A 20,017-nucleotide genomic window follows, 5' to 3' on the forward strand; every position below is an offset into this window, starting at 1 on the left:
GCCAAAGCTATCTCATGTCCCCGTTTTACCCTCCTGATTTTCCTTTTAAGTATACTCCTACTTTCTTTATACTCTTCTAAGGATTCACTCGATCTCAACACTTGTGCCCTGCCAGGCTGCATGCTCAGCCTCCTGCTGTGCTCCTTACAAACTCACGACTGTGGCCAAATTCCACATCAACTCCATTTAGAATATTTGCTGACAGGAATGCCATGTAGGTTGGATCTCAAATAATGGGGATCGGACAGAGAAAAGGAAAGAGACTGAGTGCTTAGCAGCGTGTTGTAAAGACAACAATCTCTCCATCAACATCAGCACAATGAAGGAGCTGGTCATTGACTTCAAGAAGTGGGATGGAGGGGTCATGCCATTGTCTGCATCATTGGAGCTGAGGGGGAGATGGTTGCGAGCATCAAGTTCCTGGGAGTGATGATTACCAATAATCTGTCCTGGTCTACTTATATCGACATGACTGACAAGAAAGCACAATGACATCTTTACTTTCCTAAGAGGCTAATGCCCGCAGGACTCTTTCCAATTTTTATTGTTGCACCACGGAAAGGCATCCTATCCGGGTGCAACACAGCTCGGTATGGCAACTACTCTGCCCAAGACAGTAAGAAACTACAGAGAGTCATGAACATAGCCCAGTCCATCACGCAAACCAGCCTTCCATCCATTGGCACCGTCTACACTTCCCACTGCCTCGGGAAAGCAACCAACATCATCAATACCCATCCCAACCCGGGTATATTCTCTTCCACCCTCTTCCATTGGGCGGAAGATATAAAAATTTGAATGCATGAATGATCAGATTCCAGAACAGTTTCTTTCCTGCTGTTATCAGACTTTTGAATAAATCTCTCAAATATTAATGTTGATCTCTCTTTCTGCACTTTCTCTGTGGCTGAAACACTGTATTATGCACTCTGTTCTATGATCAATGTGATGTCCCAGTCGAATTTGTGATCCCTGCCATCTGTGTGTGTGGCTACTCGGGAGAGCTGGTCGCTGTGGTTTGTTGTTTGTGGATGCAGATTGCTATTTGTTTGCCTGTTTGTCTTATGTAATGTTTTGTGCAGTCTTTGCATGGAATCCTGTAAGTTACAGCAAGTTAGGCAGCATCCGAGGAGCAGGAGAATCAATGTTTTGGGCATAAGTCCTTCCTGCTCTTTGGATGCTGCCTGACCTGCTGTGGTTTTCCAGCACCACGCTCTCAACTCTGATCTCTAGCACCTGAAGTCCTCACTTTCTCCTATCCTGTAAATTACGTTAGTCTTGCACATGATGGGTATAGGGTCTTTTTGTCCTGGTGAGCTGTTGTCTGAGTGTGGCTGTTGGTTTATGGGCTGTCATCAATCCCAGTGGTTGGAAAAGTCTGGCTGTCAGTTCGGAGTCTTTTTTATATAAGGTAGCGTGGTTAGTGTGTTAGGTCGTGTTATGTCCTTGTTGCGTTGTTTGTCTATTTAGATCTGTGGATGAAGTTGTGGGGATATCTATAATAATAATATCTTATTATTACAGAATAAGACTCTGTAGAGGTGTTCTTCTTCTTCCCTTCATAGATCGGGAGAGCTGCAGAGTGTTGTAGCCCTTTTGAACAGGGTCCGAGTGCAGCTTCTCTTGTGTGCGTTCGGGTGGATTGCTGTTGTAATGCAGGGCCTGGTTGGTGTGTGTGTCTTTCCTGTGCACTTTCATGGTGCATTCACCGTTCTGTCTTCTTTGTGCCATCACATCCAAGAATGGGAGTTGTTTGTTGGCTTCCTCGTCTCTTGTAAATCTGATCCCTGTGAGCATGGTATTGATAAGCGGGCGCATGTTCTCGATTTCTGTTCTCTTAATGACAACAAAAGTGTTGTCTACGTGCCTGATACAGAGTTTGGGTTGGATTTGTGGTAGGGCTGTTTGTTCTGATCTTTGCATCACTGCTTCTGCTATGAGCCCAGGGATGGGTGAGCCCATACATGTTCCATTGATCTGTTCATATATTTGGTTGTTGAATGTGAAGTGTGTCATCAAGCACAGGTCTAATAGTTGGAGCATACAGTCCTTGTTGATAGGCTTCCCATTGTGTTGTCTGTTCTGAATTTCTAGAGGCATGGCACGCAGCCACGGATTCCATCAACAAGCGCATTGACCTAGACCCAATATACCAATCACTACAGCGATCAACTGGAACCAGCAACTGGAAGCAGCAGGAACGGAACTAAATAAATTCCAGAAGACGCAGTACAGCAGCACTTCACAGGAGGCACCAAAGCCCTGAGGATGTCAACAAGACAGGGGACGAAACATCTTCAAATCAACTTCCAAGCTCAGCGAACATATCCACTACCATGACAACCATCACCCGAGCTGCAAATCTTTACAAAACCTGTTATACCCTTGTCTAGGGCCAGAGAGCATGCTCTCAGAGTCAGGGATCACACAGTTAAGATGGAGATGAAGAAGAATTTCTTCTTTCAGAGGCTGGTGAATCTATGGAATTCTCTACCACAGAGGGCTGTCCAGACTGGGTCAGTAAATATATTCAAGGCTGAGATAGATTTTTAATCAGTAATGGTCATGGGGAAATGGCAGGAAAGTGGAGTTGAGGATGATCAGATCAGCCATGATCTCATTGACTAGCCGGGCATGCTCAATGGGCTGAATGGCCTACATTGGGTGGTCTTATAGTTTTATGTGACTCTAGACCCACAATAATGTGGCTGACTCGTAACTGCCTGCTGAACTAACCTCACATTTCAAGGACAGTTGACAAATCTGTTGGGCCAACATGGTGTCTCAGTGGTTAGCACTGCTGCATCACAGCACCAGGGACCTGGGTTCAATTCCAGTCTCGGGCACCTGTCTGTGTGGACTTTGCACATTCTCCCCATATCTGCATGGGTTTCCTTCGGGTGCTCTGGTTTATCCCCACAGTCCAAAGATATGCAGGTTAGGTAAATTAACCATGTTAAATCACCCATAGTGTCCAGGGATGTGTAGGTGAGGTGCAATAATCAGGAGTAAATATAGGATAATATGGGGGCGTGGGGCGTAGAATGGGCCTGGGTGGGTTACCGTTCTGAGGGTCAGTGTTGACTTGTTAGGCCGAAGAGCTTGTTTCCACACTATAGGGAATCTATCTATCTAAAATTTTGGCCTTGTTAGCAACACCCACACCCCTGAAGAAAGAAAACTGCCTTCTTCCAGTTTGAAACTCCTCTGTTGCATTCTCCATTAGTTTAATGTCATTTTCTGGGTTTTCCTATCCAGAACGTTACATTTTATGCATCACTATACAGTCACCCTTTTGATGCTTCCTCTTCAGATCGAAATTCTCAGTGTTGCACATTGCCTCTTGTCTTAAGCCTCATAAAGTAAGGAACAGTATTGTGTAATTTTCTCCCTGTTGCATTGATCTGGCTTTTGGTTGCATCCCCTGTGTCTGAGTGGATAGATCCACTCACAATATTTATGGATGGTTGGAGGATGGACAGACTTGGAGGCTGTAATTTAATGGCAGGATGGATATGACTTGGGCAGACTAATAAAGCTTTGGTGTGATTGCTTGTATTATCTGAAAAAACCCCAGAGAGTAAATTAGAGACTCAGTCCTGAGCAATCCATAATTAAGTTGTGTTAATAATAACACCTCTTCAAATTATGGGCAAAGAAACTGAGTTGCAACTACTTATTTTGTCTTCTGTGCTTTGAATTCCTTTGTTTGCCTCGAGAAGTTAATACTGCTTATTTTCAACAAATAGAAGACTCCCAATTATACAGTGCTCCCTTTCACAAATGCAGGATATCCCAATGGGTTTTATCGCCGACGCAACACTCTTTACAAGCTTTCGATATTTCGTTTAAACAAAGCTACCTTAAAGGTGTTACATAAATGCAATGTATTTCTGTAACATGTGGGGGTGTGGCAGCCAGCTTTAGCACAGTGAGATCCCACAGAAACCCAGCAACGAGATGAGTAACCTCACTTGTAGTTTATTTGAATTGTTAAAGCAGTTTTAATTTCAACACCTCCTTTACAAACTCACAGGCAGCTGTTCACTGGGAACTGTCTCAGTTGATGGCATAGAAATGGAAATTGCTGGAGAAACTCAGATTGATCTGGCAGCATGTGAAACCCATAGACATCGGAGCAGAAATTAGGCCATTCGGCCCATTGAGATTGCTCCACCATTCAATCATGCTTGACACGTTTCTCACCCCCATTCTCCTGCTTTCTCTCCATAACCCTTGATCCCCTTGGTACTCAAGAACCTATCTATTTCCAACTTAAATATACTCAATGACCTGGCCTCCACAGCCTTCTGTGGTATTGAATTCCATTGATTCCCCACTCTCTGGCTGAAGAAGTTTCTCCTTATCTCCATTCTAAAAGATCTTCCCTTTACTCTAAGGCTGTGCCCTCGGGTCCTAGTCTCTCCTACCAATGGAAAACCTTCCCAACATCTGCACTGTGCAGGCCTTTCAGTATTCTGTATGTTTCAGTTGGATCCCCCCCCAATCCTTCTTAACTCCATTGAGTATAGACCCAGAGTCCTCAAAAGTTCCTCATATGTTCAGCCTTTCATTCCTGGGATCATACTCAGGAACCTCCTCTGAACCCACTCCAGGGCCAATACAACTTTCCTGAAGTCTGGGCCCACAATTGCTCACAATACCCCAAATGTGGTTTGACCACAGCCTTATAGAGCCTCAGAAGTATACCCCTGCTTTTATATTGTAGTGCTGTTGAGATGAATGACAACATTGTATTTGTCTTCCTCAATTACTGACTCAACCTGCAAGTTTACCTTGAGACAATCACGGACTAGAACTCCCAAATCCCTCTGCACTTCAGATTTCTGAATTTTCTCCCCATTTAAAAAACATCTATGCTTCTATTCTTCCTACCAAAGTGCATGACCTCACACTTCCCCACATTGTACTTCATCTGCATCTTCTTTGCCCACTCTCCTAATGTGTCCAAATCCTTCTGCGGCCTTCCCACCTCCCCAATTCTACCTGTCTTCTACCTACCTTTGTACTGTCTGAAAACCTAGCCAGAATGCCCTCAGTTTCTTCATCTAGATCGTTAATGAATAAAGTGAAAAGTTGTGGCCCCCACACTGAGCCTTGCGGAAAACCACTTGTCACCAATTGCCATCCTAAGAAGACTCTTTTATCCCACTCTCTGCTTTCTGCCAGACAGCCAAACTTCTATCCATGCTAGAAACTTGCCTCTAATACCATTGGCCCTTATCTTACTCAGCAGCCTCCTGGGCAGCACCTTGTCAAAGCCCTTCTAGAAATCCAGATAGATGACATTCATTGGGTCTCCTTGATCTGAACTGCTCACTATCTCCTTAAAGAATTCTAATAGATTTGTCAGGCATGACCTCTCCTTCATGAAACCATGCTGACTTTGCCCTATTTTACCATGCACTTCCAAGTATTCAGAAAGCTCATCCTTCACATTGGATTCCAAAATCTTACCAGCAACAAAGGTCAGCCTATAATTTCCCATCTTTGCCTTACTCCCTTTTTAAACAGGGGGTTTACATCAGCAATTTTCCAGTCCTGGGACCCTCCTTGACTCGTGTGATTCCTAAAAGATCACCTCTAACACTTCCGCTTCCTCTTCAACTATCTCCTTCAGATTATGTGATGTAGTCCATCTGGTCCAGGCAATTTATCCACCTTCAGCGCTGTCAGTTTTTCTAGCACCTTTGCCTTGGTGATGGCCCCTATACTCACCCCTGCCTCCCGACTCTCTTGAATTTTTCGGATATTGTCTTCCACTGTGAAGACTGACACAAAGTACTTACTCAATTCTTCTGTCATTTCTTTGTGTCCCATTACTACTTCTCCAGCATCACATTTCAGTGGCCCAATGTCCATTTTTGCTTTTCTTTTGCCCTTCATATATCTAAAGAAAGTCTTGCAAACTTCTTTTATATTACTGGCTAGAAGAAGAGTCAATGGACTTGAAATTGCAACTCTGTTTTCTGTCATGGAGTCATAGAGTTAAACAACATGGAAACAGACCCTTCAGTCCAACTCGTCCATGCTGACCAAGTTTTCCAAACTAACTTAGTTCCATTTACCTGCTTTTGGCCCATATACCTCTAAACCTTTCCTATTCCTGTGCCAATTCAAGTGTTTGATTTGATTTGATTTGATTTATTATTGTCACATGTACCTCGGTACAGTGAAAAGTTTTGTTTCACATGCAATACAGGCAGGTCATATAGTATAAAGGTCGTAGGGTAAAAGAACAGAGCGAGGAATACAATGTTACAGCTGTAGGGAAGGTGCACAAAGTATGAGATCAACATTAAATTTAAAATTTAAGAGGACCATTCAGAAGTCTAATAACAGCAGGGAAGGAGCTGTTCTTAAATCTATTCATGCATGTAAACTACAAATCTTCTGCCCAATGGAAGATGGTAGAAGAGTGTATAATCGGGGTAGGAGGGGTCTTTGTTCCTATTGGTTGCTTTCCTGAAGCAGCCGGAAGTATAAACAATGTTAATGGATGTACCTCGGCACATCAATCAAATCAAATCACATCAAATCAAAGTGTTCCCACTTTTGGAAGCACAAAGATTCAGAGAACACAGGTTTGAAATCTTTGGTAAAAGAAGCAAAAGGATATTTAATGAAGGTCCAATTTCTTACATATCTTGCAGTCAGTAAAGCTGCTGTAGTCCCACTCTCTCATCAGATTGCGGTTTAACCTGAGGGTCACCATGTGTCAGGCAAGGAGACTGTCCACCAACATCACCTCAGCTGGCGGAGGAACTGAACCCAACCTGGTAGCACTACTCTGTGGAGGGTGCCAAAAGAGATGCTTCGCCTGACGAAGATTGTGATTTCAAAAAAAACCTGGTGTTGTGTGACTTCTGACCTTGTCCAACACTGGCACCTCCACATCTGTGGAGTAAGGCAGCTGTCTAGCCAACTGAGCTAACCCACCATCTTACAGTAGGCCCACCACTTCAAAAACATCTGATTGGCTATAAAGGGCTTGGAGCACACTGGTGACCATGCAAGGTGCTACACAAATGCAAGTCCTTCTTTCTTTCCATTTTGATTGCTAAATGAGGGGAGCCCGTCATTCCTGAAGTGAGAAATGCTGTGCTCTTTAGTAATCTCCCAGCATCATTCGTGTGTCCTGGTGAAAAGTTCCACAGCAATCACGTTCAGCTCTCGGTCGCACAATCACCGTTTGTTCCATAACCCTGGCTTCTTATCAACATTCTGGTGGTAATGGACTGGGGATGTTCTAATAGCCCTGGGAAAATAGACATCACTGTTCCTGCAAACATTAGGCTTCCAATAACTCCTGACAACTTTGGGAATTTATATTAAAATGACGCAGTCAAAAATACTGAAGCGTATTAGTTTTGTTCTTTGTGGGCAATGGTTGTAATTTTGAAAAAGCAGTGGACTCTTCAACCAACATATTTGCACCTGTTGAAATTTCCATCGCTTTTTCAGAGGTTAAGTTGACAGAAAAATAGATTTGTATCTCCCAGAGCTACCTGTGGCCTGCCATTTCCTCACTAACAGTGTATCTAAGGTGCATTACTCTAATCTCTTTGATTATGAAGTGCTGAAAGATTTTCCCTTTTACTGCATTCTCTAAGATTCTTGTGTTGCAATATTATGTGCACAATTGATTTCCAAATCCAGCATTTTGGTGTTTAAGAAGAAAGGATGTCCTGTGTGTCTGACAATTCTTCATCCGTAGCCCATTACATATTCACCAGAAAACAGCATTTTGTCTGTAAAAGGTACAGGGAAAGAAAACAACAAACACATTCTGAATAAGACTTGTACCATTTCCTCTCACTGATTTTTAATCTGCTGCCTGTTTGTATCTTAAAAAAAAAAGCTTTATTTAAGATTTATTTATTCCTCGATGGCTCTGATACACTGTTGAAATAGATGAACTGACAGCCAATTGTCGAGATTAAAGCTGTTCTTTTTTGGAGCACCACCATTTATGTCTCTGCACAACATTTATTTCTGTAAACAATATGGAATAATAGTGCACTTTGTTTCCCAGCCAAATCAGGAAGGATTTTGCACTTGTTAGGATTTTTCAAGATACGTTCAGCTCTGCTGCAGTATCAGTGCCATCACAGACCTTCTGCTGTGAAGCCTCAACATTTGACACTTTACGTTGCCATAAAGGTAAATCTACCACTACCTAACCAGACCATGGCACTGCTTGCTCATTACAGAGAGGGTCAAGAGTCACCACACCTCAGGGAAGGGGAGAGGTTGAGAAAGAGAGTCCTCCACGGCCATCTCAGCAGGAATCGAACCCACTCTGTGTTACAGGCCAGGTACTCAATTAAGCTAACCATTGCAGGAGCCACTTTTGGAATACTGCATTCAATTCTGGTCTCCAGAAAAGATGTTAACCTTGAAAGGGTGCAGAAAAGATCTACAAGGATGTTGCTGGGGTTGGAGGGATAGAACTATAGGGAGAGGTTGAATAGGCTGGGACTATTTTCTCCGGAGCGTCAGAGGCTGAGGGGTGACCTTATAGAGGTTTATAAAATCATGAGGGGCATGGAGAGGGTAAATGGACAAAGTCTTTTCCCTGCGGCGGGGAGTCCAGAACTAGAGGGCATAGGTTTAGGTGAGAGGGGGAAGATATAAAGAGCAACTTTATCACGCAGAGGGTGGTGTGTGTATGGAGCAAGCTGCCAGAGGAAGTGGTGGAGGCTGGTATAATGACAGCATTTAAAAGGCATCTGGATGGGGATATGAATAGGAAAGGTTTAGAGGGACATGAGCCAAATGCTGGCAAATGGGACTAGATTAATTTAGGATATCATGGACGAGTTGGCATGGACGAGTTGGACTGAAGGGTCTGTTTCCGTGCTGTACAGCTCTGTGACTCTAAGTGCAGCAAGGGTTAATCTCTGACTGCAGAAAGCTACCGCACAGAAAGTTTTGGGAGATCCTGTCCATGAATCACAAAATAAAATGTTCAGATCAAAGTTCAGCAAGTAATATGAAAGATAAATGGAATGTTGGCCTTTATTTCAAAGGGGATGGAGCATCAAAGTGAAGAGTTTGGTTGAAATTATACAAGACACTAGCCAGACCACACATGGAATACTCTGAACAGTTTTGGGTCACTTATCTAGGGAAAGATAGACTGGCATTGGAGGCAGTCCAGAGATGGCTCACTCGGCTGATATCAGCTGTGGAAGGACTGTCTTATGAGGAGAGGTTGAGTAGGTTGGGCCTATACTTGTTGGAATATTGAAGAATGAAAGGACTTGACAGGGTAGATGTAGAAAGGTTCTTTTCCCTCTGTAGGATCGTAGGGTACAATCTCAGAACAAGGTGTCATGCAATTCCCATAGAGATGAGGGAGAGCTTCTTCTCTCAGAGGGGGGTGAATCTGTGGAATTCTTTACTGCAGAGAGCTGTCAAAGCTGGATCATGCAGTACACTCAATGATGAGCAAGAAAGAGTTTTAATCAGTGAGGGGGGAGGATCAAGGCTTATGGGAAAAAGGCAGGAAGTTGAGGATTATCAGATCAGCCATGACCTCATTGAAAGACGGAGCAAGTTTGATGGGCTGAATGGCCTATTTTTACTATTTCCCATGGTCTTATGGTATAAGAGTGCAGCTCCTCCTCCGTATTCCACAGGAATGTCAACCTAAGTTTGAACAGGAAAACATAAGAGCTAGGAGCAGGAATAGGCCATTCAGCCCCTTGGGCCTACCTTGTCATTCAATACGATCATGGCTGATCTCACCTTGGCCTCAACTACACTTCCCTGCCTACTCTCCATAACCCTTCAACTGATTAAAAATCTGTCTATCTCCACCTTAAATTTACTCGTTGTTCCACCACACTCTGGGCGAGTGAATTCCACAAATTCATGACACTTTGAGAGAAGTAATTTCTCCTCATCTCAGTTTTAAATCTGTTCTCCATCCTAAAACTACGAGCTCTTGTTCTAGATTGCCCTACATGAGAGAACATCCAATCTATGTCTACTTTGTCAATCCCCTTTGCTATCTTAGATCTCCTGCTCAAGCTCTTCTCAAAGACCAAGGCCCCCCAGCTCTGGAATCAATCAGTGAATGTTCTCTGAAGTGCCTCCAAGGAAATTACATCTCTCCTCAAGTAACAGGACCCAAGTTTTACACAATACTACAGGTGCAGTCTCACTAATGCCTTGTAGAATTGTAGCAGCCCTTCCCTACTTTTATACTCTATTCCTTTAGCAATAAATGCCAGCATTCCAATTGCCTTCTTTCGCTCTTGCATATTAGTTTGCTGTGGTGTTCAGATCATGTGCCCAAGTATCGAGAGTGGGGTTTGAACCCATAATCCTCTACTCCATGAGCAAGAGTCAGTGGAAACATATTGCAGATGTCCGCATTCCCATGAAGTTACGTGATTGGAATCATTTATATAATTCTAAACTTTATCTTCTGTTTTTATTGAAATCTATTTCATCAAACGAAATGGATTGGTGTAAATTTGATTAATTCCGGGACAGGGTATTGTAAAACCGATGAAAGGTTACAGTCTGAAATGTTAACACTGTTTAATTTTTTCCACAGATGATGCCAGAATTGCCATTTCTGATTGTATTTCAAATGTCCAGTCTGCAAAATATTTTGTGCTTATTAAACATGCACATCCTTCTAGTCTGTAGAACCCAGACACAGAATATAACATGAACAAAAAAAAACTGATCACAACATTTGGATAGACCTTAGCAAGCTACCTTTAACAGTTTGTCAAACTGCCACAGGGAAATAAAGACACATATGACTGGTTTCAATTGGTCCCCTCTTGTTAATATTTAGAAATATTTTTTCATGAATTGGTGAAAAATCAATTTCCTTCTGCTATAGTTTGTTGGTTTTAACCAGTGATTGCAGTACATGGTTGGAAACCTAAAGGTGTCACTCTGCCTATATAGATCGAGCTCCGAAATTCGCTGTAACAGAACAGACTCTCAATGACTAACATTTGGATTTCAACACATTGTGCTTTGTCAGTATGTGTGTTTATATGTGTATGTGTGTGTGCAAGTATGTGTGTATGAGCATTTATGTAGTTACATGGTTGGAAACCTAAAGGTATCACTCTGTGTTTAAGGGCAGCACAGTGGCTCAGTGGTTAGCACGGCTGCCTAACAGCACCAGGGATCCGGGTTCAATCCCAGCCTCAGGTGACTGCTCTGTGTAGAGTTTGCATGTTCTCCCAATGTCTGTATGGGTTTCCTCCAGGTCCTCTGGTTTCCTCCCACAGTCCAAAGATATGCAGGCCAGGTAAATTGGCCATGCTAAATTGCTCCGTTGTGTAGGCTAGGCACATTAATCAGGGGTAAATGTAGGATAATAGGGTAGGGGAATGGGTCTGGTTGGGTTACTTCTCAGAGGGTCGGTGTGGACATTCTAGGCTGAAGGGACTGTTTCCACACTGTAATGATTCTTCTTCTTGTGTGTAATTGTGTGTGAGTGTATGTGTGTTATTGTGAGATTGCATGACTGTTTGTGGGGTGTATCAATATGTAGGAGTGTGCATTTGAGTGTCTGTGTGTGCGCATTTATGTATGTATGTGGGTATGCGAGTGTAAGAGTTTGTGTGAGAGCATGTGTGCGTGAGCAAGTGTTTCTGTGTGGTGGTGTGCTTGTTTATGCGTGTGCATGGCAGTGTGTGTGAAGAAGAGAGTGTGTGTCTGAATGTGGTCATTCATGTGTAGGTGGGTGAGTGAGAATGTGAGCATGTGTGTGTGTGCAAAGAGGTGTGTGAGTGCGAGAATGAGTCTGAGTAAATTAATGTTTGTGAGTGTGTATTTAGGTGTGTGAGTGTGAACATGTGAGTGAGTGAGCGTGTGTGAATGTGGGTGTTTACATGAGAGTGCGTATGTGTATGTGTGTTTCTGAGCATGAGTGTGTGATTTTGAGAGTAAGAGTATTTGCATGAGTTTAAGTGTGAGTGTGCTTTTCATAGTCCATTTATTCCCTTTTTTCTCACCCTATTCTCTTTCAGATTTCTGTTTATTCGCTAATTTATTTCTATTATCTTATGACTGAACGTGTGCCTTTGGGAAACAAAATAAGCCTAGCATTATGAATCATTTAATTGTGTGTCGATCTATCTATCTAGCTATCTATCTATCTGTCAGTGAGACACGGTGTTTTGACTTTCATTATGATAATTATCTTGAGCTGACTTCTGAGCAGCAAACCAGCCACCCACACATTCTGGGCTTAATTACTTCTGACTACAACTTTCCCAATAAAATGTTGACTCCTTTCAGGCATGAATGAGCTCACTGTCATCTCAGTCCAGACGTGTTTTTGAGTTGTGAGTCTAAGAGCAGGTGTAGGTTTGTAGAGGGCGGCTGATGGTCTGTCTCGGCCAATCATTGAAGGATTGACTCATGGAAGCAGCAACTTATCCAGAGCTTTGAGACACATTGTACTAAACAATAGATTGTATGTGATTGTTGGGCTGTGTAATTTGAGCCTGCGATTGTACAAGTCCTTGAGCCAACCTTAGCACATCCCTCCTTACAATTGCAACCTTTAACATAATATTTGGCTATGATGTTGAGTTGATGACAGACACCTAAAGATTTTGAAGGACCCCCTCATAAGAACAGGATATAATGCTCAAGTCATTGATTGCCAGTTCCAATGTGCTACAGTGAAAAACTGCAACGTCCTCCTCAGAAGACAGACACAGGATACGACCAACAGATACGACTTCTGGATGTAAGTTTGCTCACTGAGCTGGAAGGTTTGTTTTCCAACGTTTCGTGATGATATAAGGTAACATCATCAGTGATCCTCTGGCAAAGCACTTTCTATTTATGTGTTTAGGTTTCCTTGAGCCGACAATGTCATTTCCTGTGATGGTGATGTCATTTCCTGTTTGGTGATGTCATTTCCTGTTCTTTTTCTCAGTGGGTGTGAGATGGGATCCAAATCGATGTTCCTGTTGATAGCCTTCTGGTTGGAATGCCATGCTTCTAGGAATTTTCGTGCGTGTATGGCCGACTTGTCCAAGGATGAATGTGTTGTCCCAGTCAAAGTAGTGTCCTTCCTCATCTGTATGTAAGGATACTAGTGAGAATGGGTCATGTCTTTTTGTGGCTAGTTGATATTCATGTGTCCTGGTGGCTAGTTTTCTGCCTATTTGTCCGATGTAGTGTTTGCACAGCATATTCAAAAAGAATGGGTACCCTATGAACACAGTCTGCTGATTTCTCAGCAACAGAACCAAACAAGCAGACAAAACTCTTCCAGAAACCCTAGCCACACTCCCCTACATTGAACACGTATTGGAAGTGACTGCCAGACTACTCAGACCCCTTGGCATTATGGTAGCCCACAAACCCACCAACACAGTAAAACAGCAGCTAATGAACTTGAAAGATCCTACACAGATAACAAGCAAAACTAATGTCTTTTGCAAAGTACCGTACAAGGACTGTTACAAACACTACATCAGACATACAGGCAGAAAACTAGGCACCAGGATACATAAACATCAACTACTCACAAAAAGACCCACTCTCACTAGTATCTTTACATACAGATAAGGAAGGACACCACTTTGACTAGGACAACACATCCATCCTAGGATAAGCCAAACAGAGACAAGCACAAGAATTCCTAGAAGCATGGCATTCCAACCGGAAATCTATGAACAAACACATTGATTTGGACCCCACCTATCACTCTCTGAGAAAAAGAACAGGAAATGACATTATCAACACATGAAATGACATCATCAACACATGAAATGACATCTTCAACCCAAGGAAACCATAAAACATAAATAGAACGTGGAGGCTCACTGATGATGTTACCTAGTATGGTGAAGAAACTTCTGAAAGTGAACCTTCCAGCTCAGCGAACAAACTTATATCCAGAGTCTCAACTTGAGCTACAGATCTTCTCAAAACTTGCTAGATTTCCCTTCACCGTCCAATACTTCCCCAGAGTGGAGAGACTATGCCATGTTCTTCACAGCCTTCAACATGTCATCGATGATGATGAACATCTTGGCAAGATCATCCCTATACCTCCACTTCATGCCTTCAAACAACCGCCAAACCTTAAACAGACTATCGTTCTCAGCAAACTGCCCAGCCTTCAGGACAACATCAACCACAACACCACACAACCCTGTCATGGCAACCACTGCAAGACATGTCAGATCATTGACATGGATACTACCATCACATGCGGGAATACCCCCTACCAGGCAGGTACTCATGTGACTCGGTCAACGTCTATCTCATATGCTGCAGGCAAGGATGCACTGAGGCATGGTATATTGGCAAAACCAAGCAGACGCTATGACAACGGATGAATGGATGCTGTGCAACAATCACCAGACAGGAATATTCCCTCCCAGTCAGGGAACACATCAGTGGTCAGGGACATTCAGCCTCCGATTTTCTGGTGAGCGTCCTCCAAAGTGGCCTTCGAGATACAAACATGAAACCACCGAGCAGAAACGGATAGCCAACTTCCATACCCATGAAGATGGCCTTAACCTTGATCTTAGGTTCATGTCGCGCAACATGTGACCTCACCACACTGTTCTGTATCTGTAAAATCTTCCTCACTGTCCTGTTTTAACATCATCACCTTGATAACCTGTTATGATCTCTCCACCTTAATTAGTTTGTACAGTTTTGGATTACTTGTTACTTTGGTTAGACCCTCGGCATGTGACTCTTACACCTAACATGTTATTCCAGTCATTTGTTCTGTCTCCAGCACCACCTTATTTTTAATTTTTTTGTAATTATCTCTCCGCCTTAATTAATCCACTTCCAGGTCATCCCTTCACTTGTTATTCAGCTGTTGACACTTTACTCACACCGCTCACACTCTTGCTCCCCCGTAAGGACTTAGTATTCAACACTCCTCTCACACCAACTATATGATCTTTTAATCTCACTGCCCATAAACTCTGTGTCTGTGTGCTCTTCTCTCTCTCTTCACCCGATGAAGGGAGAGTGCTATGAAAGCACGTGATTTCAAATAACCTAGTGTCACGTGACTTCTGACTTTGATAACATTTGGCCTTTTTGAATGAACTGTGGGTGGCTTAAACATGTCTATTATTCCTCTCGGAGATTGGATGTCACTGGCTGGGGCATTGTAGTGAGATGTTCTATTTCAAGATTTGGAGATGCCGGTGTTGGACTGGGGTGGACAAAGTTAAAATTCACACATCAACAGGTTATAGTCCAACAGGTTTAATTGGAAGCACTAGGTTTCACGACACTCCGAAAGTTAGTGCTTCCAATTAAACCTGCTGGACTATGACCTGGTGTTGTGTGATTTTTAATGTTCTATTTCAATGAGCTGATACGTTGTCAAACTTGAAAGGGTTCAGAAAAGATTCACAAGGATACTGCCCGAGTTGAAGGGTTTGAGCTTTAGGGAGAGGCTGAATAGGTCTGGGCTGTTTTCCCTGGAGTGTTGGAGGCTGAGGAGCATAGATAGGGTGAATAGCCAAAGTCTTTTCTCCAGGGTAGGGTAAGAGAGTCCAAAACGAGAGGGCATAGGTTTAAGATGAGAAGAGCAAGGTTTAAAAGAGTCCGAAGGGGCAACTTTCTCACACAGAGGGTGGTGTGTGCATGGAATGAGCTGCCAGAGGAAATGGTGGAGGTTGGTACAATTACAACATTTAAAAGGCATCTGGATGGATATATGAATAGGAAGGGTTTAGAGGGGTATGGGCCAATTGTTGGCAAAAGGGACTAGATTAGGTTAGGATATCCGGTCAGCATGGACAAGTTGGACCGAATGGTCTGTTTTCATGGTGTACATCCTTATGACAAATGCCTCTATGTCAGTAGCTAGGGTCATGACTTCATGATTGCTAGCAGGACAACTCATAATGAGATGAGGAGAAACTTCCTTTATCAGAGAGTTGTTAGGATTTGGAATGCACTCTCTGGGAGAGCGGAGGAGACAGATTCCATAGGAATTTCAAAAGAGAGCTGGCTATATATTTGAAAGTGATGAATTTTGAGGGCTATGTAGATAGGGCTGGAGAGTGGGGCAAGCTGGATAGCTCTTTCGGGAGCTTTAAAGACATGATGGACTGAACAGCCTCCTGCTGTATTGTAAATTTTTTTGATTTTAATTGTCCTTGAGAAGATAGTGATCAGATGTTTGAAAAGCTGAGGCCATTAAAATTCCTAACATATCGATGAACGACCATTAAGTTGTGGCTTCCAGATGTGTTACTGACAAAATCTACAGCCCAGGGGCAAACCACTCAATAGATCCGGCCTAACTGGTCTATATTGTGTATTCCTGTTGTTCCAAATGGATGTTGGGAGAAGGGTGGAGTATTAGTTATTGGGGACTCCATAGTTAGGGGGATAGATCGGAGATTCTGTACACGGTTGGTGCATTGCCCCCCCAAGTGCCAGGGTCCGTGATGTCTCGGATTGTGTATTTAGGATCCTTAAGGGGGAGGGGAGAGCAGCCCCAAGTCGTGGTCCACATAGGCAACGACAACATAGGTAGGAAGAGAGATGGGCATTTAAGACAGAAATTCAGGGAGCTAGGGTGGAAGCTTAGAGCTAGAACAAACAGAGTTGTTATCTCTGGTTTGTTGCATGTGTCACATGTTAGCAAGGCAAGGAATAGGGAGAGAGAGCAGTGTGGTTACAGGGATGGTGCAGGAGGGAGGGTTTTGGATTCCTGGATAATTGGGGCTCATTCTGGGGAAGGTGGGACCTGTACAAACAGGATGGTCTTCACCTGAACCAGAGGGGTACCAACATTCTGGGGGGGACTTTTACTAATGCTCTTTGGGAGGGGTTAAACTAATTCAGCAGGGGAATGGGGACCTGAATTGTAGCCCCAGTGTCCAGAAGGTTGAGATTAGTGAGGTCAGGAATCAGATTTCAAGGTCGCAAGAATTGAACTGGAAAGCAGGAAGGTGGCTTGAAGTGCGACTACTTCAACGCCAGGAGCATCTGGAATAAGGTGGGTGAACTTGCAGCATAGATTGGTACCTCGGACTTCGATGTTGTGGCCATTTCGGAAACATGGATAGAGCAGGGACTGGAATGGTTGTTGCAGGTTCCGGGATTTAGATGTTTCAGTAAGATTAGGGAAGATGGTAAAAGAGGGGGTGATGTGGCATTGTTAGTCAAGGACAGTATTATGGTGGCAGAAAGGACGTTTGATGAGAACTTACCTGTGAGGTAGTATGGGCTTAAGATTAGAAATGGGAAAGGAGAGGTCACCCTGTGGGGAGTTTTCTATAGGCCTCTGAATAGTTTCAGAGATGTAGAGGAAAGGATAGCAAAGATAATTCTGGTTCGGAGCGAGAGTGACAGGGTAGTTGTTACAGGGATCTTTAACTATCCGAATATTGATTGGAAATGCTATAATTCGAGGACTTTAGATATGTCAGTTTGTGTCCAATGTGTGCAGGAGGGTTTCCTGACACAGTATGTAGACAGGCCAACAAGGGACGAGGCCACATTGGATTTAGTGCTGGGTAACCAACCTTGCCAGGTGTTAGACTTGGACGTAGGTGATCACTTTGGTGATAGTGACCACAATTTGGTTACGTTTACTTTATTGATGGAAAGGGCTAGGTATATACTGCAGTGCAAGAGTTATAGCTGGGGAAAAGGCAATTATGATGCGATTCGGCAAGATTTAGAATGCATTGGATGAGGAATGCAATTGCAGGGGATGGGCACAATTGAAATGTGGAGTTTGTTTGAGGAACAGCTACAGCATGTCCTTGAGAAGTATATATCTGTCAGGCAGTGAGGAAGTGGTCAAGCGAGGGAACCGTGCTTTACTAAAGAAGTTGAATCTCTTGTCCAGAGGAAGAAGGAGGCTTATATAAAGATGAGACGAGAACGCTCAGTTAGGGCACTTGAGAGTTAGACATTAGTCAGGAAAGACCTGAAGAGAGATGTAAGAAGAGCCAGGAGGGGACATGAGAAGTCTTCAGCAGGTCGGATCAGGACAAACTTGAAAACTTTTGATACGTATGCCAGGAATAAAAGAAAGACTTGGTTAAGATTAAGGCCAAACAAGAACAGTAGTGAGAAGTTGCGTGTGGAGTCTGAAGAGATAGGAGAGGCGCTAAATGAATATTTTTTTGTCAGTTTTCAAGCAGGAAAAATACAATGTTGTCAAGGAGAATACTGAGGTATAGGCTATTAGACTATTAAGGTTCACAAGGAGAAGGTGTTAGCAATTCTGGAAAGTTTGAAAATAGATAAGTCTCCTGGCCAAATGGGATTTATCCTAGGATTCTACGGGAACCTAGGGAGGAGATTGCAGAGCCTTTGGCTTTGATCTTTATGTCATCATTGTCGACAGGAGTAGTGCCAGAATACTGGAGGATAGCAAATGTTGTCCCCTTGTTCAAGCGCGAGTAGAGACAACCCCGGTAATTATAGACTAGTTAGCCTTACTTTGGTTGTGGGTAAAGTTTTGTAAAGGGTTATAAGAGATAGGATTTACAATGATCTAGAGAGGAATAATTTGATTAGTGAGCGCCAACATGGTTTTGTGAAGGGTAGTTCATGCCTCACAGACTTTATTGAGATCTTTGAGAAGGTGACTAAACAAGTGAATGAGGGTAAAGCGGTTGATGTGGTGTATATGGATTTCTGTAAGATGTTTGATAAGGTTCCCCACGGTAGACTGTTGCAGAAAATATGGAGGCATGGGATTGAGGGTGATTTGGCGGTTTGGATCAGAAATTGGCTAGCTCTAAGAAGACAGAGGGTGGTGGGATGTACTGCAAGGATCTGTTTTGAGGCAACTGCTGTTTGTCATTTTTATAAATGATCTGGATGAGGGCGTAGAAGGATGGGTTAGTAAATTTGCAGATGACACTAAAGTCGGTGGAGTTGTGGACAGTGTGGAAGGATGTTGCAGGTTACAGAGGCACATAGATAAGCTGCAGAGCTGGGCTGAGAGGTAGCAAATGGGGTTTAATGAGGAAAATGTGAGGTGATTCACTTGGAAGGATTAATAGGAATACAGAGTACTGGGATAATGATAAGGTTCTTGGTAGTACAGATGAGCAGAGAGATCTTGGTGTCCATGTGCATAGATCCCTGAAAATTGTCACCCAGATTGATAGGGTTGTTAGGAAGGCATGCAGTGTGTTAGCTTTTATTGGTATAGATTAGATTCCCTACAGTGTGGAAACAGGCCCTTCGGCCCAACCAGTCCACACCCACCCTCCGAAGGACAACCCATCCAGAACCATTTCCCTTTGAACGATGCACCTAACACTACGGGCAATTTAGCATGGCCAATTCACCTGACCTGCACATCTTTGGACTGTGGGAAGAAACCGGAGCACCCGGAGGAAACCCATGCAGGGAGAATGTGCAAACTCCACACAGGCAGTCACCCGAGGTTGGAATCGAACCTGGGACCCTGGTGATGTGAGGCAGCAATGCTAACCACTGAGCCACTGTGCCGCCCACTCGGATGGTGATGGGTAGTACGAGGAGACAGAGATTAAATTGAGGGGTGATAGATATAGGACAGATGTCAGAGGTAGGTTATTTAATCAGAGAGTTATAAGGGTGCGGAATGCCTTGCCTGTAACAGTAGCAGGGATTGAGTTTTGGAGCCATGAGGTAATGCTGCAGCTGTATAAAACTCTGGTGTGGCTGCACTTGGAGTATTGTGCACAGTTCTGGTCACCGCATTATAGGAAGGATGTGGAAGCATTGGAAAGGGTGCAGAGGAGGTTTACCAGGATGTTGCCTGGGTATGTAGGCAAGGTCTTATGAGGAAAGGCTGAGGGACTTGAGGCTATTTTCGTTAGAGAGATGAAGGTTAAGAGGTGACTTAATAGATGCATACACAACAATCAGGGGGTTAGATAAGGTGGACAGAGAGGGCCTTTTTCCTCGGATGGTGATGGGTAGTATGAGGAGACATAGATTAAATTGAGGGGTGATAGACATAGGACAGATGTCAAAGGTAGGTTCTTTA

The sequence above is a fragment of the Chiloscyllium plagiosum genome, unplaced genomic scaffold (assembly GCF_037043375.1).
Source record: "Chiloscyllium plagiosum isolate Xiang-an unplaced genomic scaffold, Cpla_swu_hap1 HiC_scaffold_9, whole genome shotgun sequence".
Classification (NCBI taxonomy): domain Eukaryota; kingdom Metazoa; phylum Chordata; class Chondrichthyes; order Orectolobiformes; family Hemiscylliidae; genus Chiloscyllium; species Chiloscyllium plagiosum.